The 6,333-nt window shown below is 42.4% G+C and overlaps 1 pseudogene; it reads right to left on the minus strand.

The window, feature by feature from the left end:
* Positions 1-2,513: 2,513 nt before the first annotated feature.
* LOC123575441 (small nucleolar RNA U3) lies at positions 2,514-2,606 on the minus strand (annotated as a pseudogene).
* Positions 2,607-6,333: the final 3,727 nt, after the last annotated feature.

Below are 6,333 nucleotides of genomic sequence, written 5' to 3' on the forward strand. Positions count from 1 at the left end.
TTTATAATCCTTTGGGTATATACCCAGTAATACGATTGCTGAGTCAAATGGTATTTCTAGTTCTAGATCCTTGAGGAATCGCCACATGCCACACTGTCTTCTACAATAATTGAACTAATTTACACTCCCACCAACAGCGTAAAAGCGTTCCTATTTCTCCACATCCTCTCCAGCATCTGTTGTTTTCTGACTTTTCAATGATCGCCATTCTAACTGGCCTGAAATGGTATCTCCTTGTAGTTTTGATTTGCATTTCTCTAATGACCAGTGATGATGAGCTTTTTTAATATGTTTGTTGGCTGCATAAATGTCTTTTTTTGAGAAGTACCTGTTCATATCCTTTGCCCACTTTTTGATGGGGTTTGTTTTTTCTTGTAAGTTTTAAGTTATTTGCTGATTCTGGATATTAGCCCTTTGTGAGATAGATAGATTGCAAAAATGTTCTCCAATTCTGTAGGTTGCCTGTTCACTCTGATGATAATTTCTTTTGCTGTGCAGAAACTCTTTAGTTTAATCAGATCCCATTTGTCAGTTTTGTTGCCATTGCTTTTGGTGTTTTAGACATGAAGTCCTTGCCGATGCCTATGTCCTGAATGGTATTGCCTAGGTTTTCTTCTAGGGTTTTTATGGTTTTAGGTCTGGCATTTAAGTCTTTAATCCATCTTGAGTTGATTTTTGTATAAGGTGTAAGGAAGGGATCCAGTTCCAGTTTTTTGCATATGGCTAGCCAGGTTTCCCAGCACCATTTATTAATTAGGGAATCTTTTCCCCATTGCTTGTTTTTGTCAGGTTTGTCAAAGAGCAGATGGTTGTAGATGTGTGGCATTATTTCTGAGGGCTCTGTTCTGTTCCATTGGTCTATATCTCTGTTTTGATACCAGTACCATGCTGTTTTGGTTACTGTAGCCTTGTGGTATAGTTTGAAGTCAGGTAGCATGATGTCTCCAGCTTTGTTCTTTTTGCTTAGGATTGGCTTGGATGTGAAGGCTCTTTTTTGGTTCCATATGAAGTTTAAAGTAGTTTCTTCTGTGAAGAAAGTCAATGGTAGCTTGATGTGGATAGCATTGAATCTATAAATTACTTTGGCAGTATGGCCATTTTCATGATATTGATTCTTCCTATCCATGAGCTTGGAATGTTTTTTCCATTTGTTTGTGTCCTCTCTTATTTCCTTGAGCAGTGGTTTTGTAGTTCTCTTTAAAGAGGTCTTTCACATCCCTTTTAAGTTGAATTCCTAGGTATTTTATTCTATTTGTAGCAATTGTGAATGGGAGTTTACTCATGATTTAGCTCTCTGTGTGTCTATTGTTGGTGTATAGGAATGCTTGTGATTTTTGCACATTGATTTTTTTATCCTGAGACTTTGCTGAAGTTGGCTTACCAGCTTAGGGAGATTTTGGGCTGAGAAGATGGGGTTTTCTAAATATACAATCATGTCATCGGCAAGCAGAGAAAATTTGACTTCCTCTTTTCCTATTTGAATACCCTTTATTTCTTTCTCTTGCCTGATTGCCCTGGCCAGAACTTCCAATACCATGTTGAATAGGAGTGGTGAAAGAGGGCATCCTTGTCTTGTGCTGGTTTCCAAAGGGAATGCTTCCAGTTTTTGCCAATTCAGTAGATAATGGCTGTGGCTTTGTCACAAATGGCTCTTATTATTTTGAGATACTTTCCATTGATTCCTAGTTTATTGAGAGTTTTTAGCATGAAGGGCTGTTGAATTTTGTTGAAGGCTTTTTCTGCATCTGTTGAGATAATCATGTGGCTTTTGTCATTGGTTCTGTTTATGTGATGGATTATGTTTATTGATTTGCATATGTTGAACCAGCCTTGCATCCCAGGTGTGAAGCTGGCTTGATTGTGGTGGATAAGTTTTTTGATGTGCTGCTGGATTTGGTTTGCTAGTATTTTATTGAATATTTTCGCATCGATGTTTATCAGGGATATTGGCCTAACATTTTCCTTTTTTGTTATGTCTCTGCCAGGCTTGGGTATCAGGATGATGCTGGCCTCATAAAATGAGTTAGGGAGAATTCCCTCGTTTTCAGTTGTTTGGAATAGTTTCAGAAGGAATGGTACCAGCTCCTCTTTGTACCTCTGGTAGAATTTGGCTGTGAATCTGTCTAGTCCTCGACTTCTTTTTGGTCGGTAGGCTATTAATTACTGCTCCAATTTTAGAACGTGTTATTGGTCTATTCAGGGATTCAACTTCTTCCTGGTTTAAACTTGGGTGAGTGTATGTGTCCAGGAATTTATCCACTTCTAGGTTTTCTAGTTTATTTGCGTAGATGTGTTTATAGTATTCTCTGATGGCAGTGTGTATTTCTATGGGATTGGTGGTGATATCCCCTTCATCATTTTTTATTGCATCTATTTGAGTCTTCTCTCTTGTCTTCTTTATTAGTCTGGTTAGCAGTCTATCAATTTTGTTGATCTTTTCAAAAACCAGGTCCTGGATTCATTGATTTTTTTTTTTCAAGGGTTTTTCATGTCTTTATCTCCTTCAGTTCTCCTCTGATTTAGTTATTTCTTGTCTCGGTGTTCTACATGTTCAGAGAACTTCCTTGGTGATGAACTATAGAAATGATCCCTGAAAGTATAGCCTTACATCATGACTATGATAGAAGGGATCTTAAAAGGATCCGCCCCTGGATCAGTCTGGCAACTTTCTGAGCCATGCAGCATAGGTGGCATCTGGGTTCCACCTAGAGTTAAATATCCTGCTGAGTTCTTTGTTTTACATCGAAATTTATATTCATCTTTCATAACTCACTGTCTTAGTCCCCTTGGGCTGCTGTAACAAAGTACCATAGACTTAGAACCAACAGAAATTCATTTCCCACAGTGCTGGTGGCTAGAAGTCTGAGATGAAGGCACCCATAGACTCTGTGTCTGGTGAGGGCTTGCTCTTGACTTGGTAGACGGCACCTTCTTGCTGTGTCCTCACATGGTGGAAGGGACAAGGCAGCTCTCTAGGTCCTCGTTTATAAGGGCACTAATCCCATTCATGACGGATTTGCCTTCATGACCTTATCATCTCCCAAAGGCCCTACCTCCTAACACCGTCACCTTTGGGGATTAGGATTTCAACCTATGAAGTTTAGAAAGACATATTTGGACGATAGCACCCATCATCTTCTTCTACCAAGGCTTTTAATTTTATTTTTTTTAAGAGACAGTGTTTTACTCTATCGCCCAGGCTGGAGTGCAATGATGTGATCATAGCTCACTGCAGCTTTGAACTCCTGTGCTCAAGCGACCCTCTTGCCTCAGCCTCCTGAGTGGCCAGAAGTACAGGCATGAACCACCATGCACGGCTAAATTTTGTAGTTTTTACAGAGATAGGGTATCATTATGTTGCCCAGGGTTGCATCAAAGTGATCCTCCCAGCTTGGCCTCCTAAAGCCTGGAATTCTAGGCATAAGCCACAGCACTCAGCCTCCTACCCAGGCTCTTAACCTTCTAGTAGTTTTAATACAGTGTTGTGGAAGGCCAAGGTCTAGACTATTTTGAAGGGTTATTTTCAGCTTCAAGTTCTTTGGCTTTCACACCACGTCTGTCCTAATGCCTTAGAATTCCTTCCCCTTGCTAATACCAAGCCTAGCCCTCTCATTCTGCTTTTATGTCAAGAACCAGTGTAGGCCGTAATAACTAGGGCAGTCTGCCCAGGGCCTAGAAAAGTAACAACAGTGTCCTGGCCATTTCCTTTCTTTCCATTCTACACACTCCTTATTCATGTGAAACTTACAGCGCTGATTATCTTCCTTGAGTGTTTTCTTCTACTTGCCTTCTTAGAAGTCCTAGTGACTTGACGTATCAATCATTTACCCATCACCCTAATGCTTTATGAAAAGATACCTGCAGTGTTCTCCTTATACAGATAAGAAAAGTGAGACATAGATACCTGATGTCACACCCTTAGAAAGTGTAGAGTGAATGTTAAGGTCAGTCTGACACAGAACACACACTCTTCACACTCTTATCTTTTTCTTTCTTTCTTTTTTTTTTTGAGATGGAGTCTCGGTCTCTCACTCAGGCTGGAGTGCAATGGCAAAATCTCGGCTCAATGCAACCTCCGCCTCCCGGGTTCAAGCAATTTTCCTGCCTCAGCCTCCCCAGTAGCTGGGATTGCAGGTGCGTGCCACCATGCCTGGCTAATTTTGTATTTTTTTTTTTTTTTTTTGAGAGGGAGTCTCACTCAGTCACCCAGGCTGGAGTGCAGTGGTGCCATCTCGGCTCAGTGCAAGCTCCGCCTCCCGGGTTCACGCCATTCTCCTGCCTCAGCCTCCCGAGTAGCTGGGACTACAGGCGCCCGCCACCACGCCCAGCTAATTTTTTGTATTTTTAGTAAAGACGGGGTTTCACCGTGTTAGCCAGGATGGTCTTGATCTCCCGACCTCGTGATCCGCCTGCCTCGGCCTCCCAAAGTGCTGGGATTAGAGGCGTGAGCCACCACGCCCCACGTAATTTTGTATTTTTAGTAGAGATCGTGTTTCACCATGTTGGCCAGGCTGGTCTCAATCTCCTGACCTTAAGTGGTCTGCCTGCCTCTGCCTCCCAAAGTGCTGGGATTACAGGTGTGTGCCCCTGTACCCGGTCACTCTTTGCACTATTCACTCTATGCTGGACTTCCTCTCTAAACAGACTTCACAAACAGATTTGCTTTTCTGACTTCTGTAATTTCCCTCCTATGTAGAACTGTGCTTTTGCTTCAGTATTCTTTCTAAATCACTGAGTACTCCTTCTTGTTTGAGTAATCTTTATTTTCTTTTTAAAAATCTTAAATGTTGTATTTTATGTTAGAGACAGGGTCTTGCTATGTTGCCCAGGGTGGAGTGCAGTGGTGATTTACAGATGGGATCATTGCCTACTACAGTCTTTAACTTCTGACCTTTAGTGATCTTCTGTCTCAGCCCCCCATTGCTGGGACTGTGCCACCACACCTGGCTGTTCTCTTTAATATTATGTCTTGTTGTTTCTGCTTCCTCAATCTCAGATTCAATCTGAAGTCTCATCTTACTGTTTCTGCTTCTGACCCCATTATAAGCCTTTCCACAGCCCTGAGTCCAGCTGTCACCAGGCACATGATTTTCTTGTTAATGGTGTGCGGTACTGAGCATGTTCAGTGGAATCAGCTGTTAAGGCCTCCCAAACTGAAAGTCCTACCCCTAATTCCAGCTGCAGCACCAGAAGTAAGATGGTCTGAGACGTTGGTACCAAGTCCCTGTTACCGTGCCTCTTCTTTACATTCTACTTCAACTGATTTGGATCTCTTGCCCCTGTATATCCCAATGGATTGGATGTCCAACGACCTGGTTTGCCTGGGGCAGTTAGGGTTTATGCTCACTGTTCTGGTGTAATAATTAGTGGTTCCCTCGTGGACTCTCAAAAGCGTCCTAGTTTGAAGGTTAGATCATGTGATCCTTGTACCTCTTGGCCCCTCTGAATGAAAAAACATATTCGTTGTGATGAACGGGACAGGGCCTGACATTTCATAGAATTACAAATTGAAGGTGAGATAATATATATGGGCAACACATGATAGGCCTGACTTTCTTAAAATAGAAAGGAAGCAACAGCTTGCACCTCTCTTTTTCAAAGCAGCTCCAGGTAATGTGATCAAATACTCAGCCAACTGTTAATGACATAGCCTGGAACTCAGTTGCAGATAGATCTTTTTAGAGTAGTAGACCAACCAGACCCATCTGGTGATGAAAAAGCCTTCCCTTGATCACCTGTCAGAGGCAGAGTGATACACATAGATGTGCCTCTGTGAAGCCACTCCCTTTTCACTCTGAGCATGTGCAAAGCTTACCTGGGATGCCAGTGGTACTGCTGTGCTGGACCTGGACTGTGAAGGGCTCCAGGATGTGGCTGGGAAGAAATGACTCCATTATCTCAGCAGAGCAGAGCGCTTGTGTTCCATTTGGCCTGGCAGCTGCTGTTTGGTTGTAGGGTGGCAATCCTAGGCCTCCCTCTCCTGCTTCAGGGCTTACCCTATGGCTTGCCCATCTGTCCAGGACAAAGCCCCAGGGAACAGGGCCAGGTAACAGAACAATGAAGGTCCTACTGGGTGAAATGCCATAGAAATGCATTTCAGAGAGGGTCCTCCTGCACTGGGTTACTGACTTTTCTGCCAGTGGCTACTAAAAAATGAATTCTTCAAAGTGTTTTTCACTGGCTCTTATAGGTGAATTGACTGGAAGGAACAATGAACAAAAACTGTGAGCTGCACATCATTAAGTCTCTGAGGGAGAAGAAAAATTAAGCAGCCCTCTCTCTAAGTTGATTTTTTTTTGTTTTGTTTTTGTTTTGAGACAGAGTTTCACTCTT

This window comes from Macaca fascicularis, chromosome 8 (assembly GCF_037993035.2).
Source record: "Macaca fascicularis isolate 582-1 chromosome 8, T2T-MFA8v1.1".
In the NCBI taxonomy this organism is placed as follows: domain Eukaryota; kingdom Metazoa; phylum Chordata; class Mammalia; order Primates; family Cercopithecidae; genus Macaca; species Macaca fascicularis.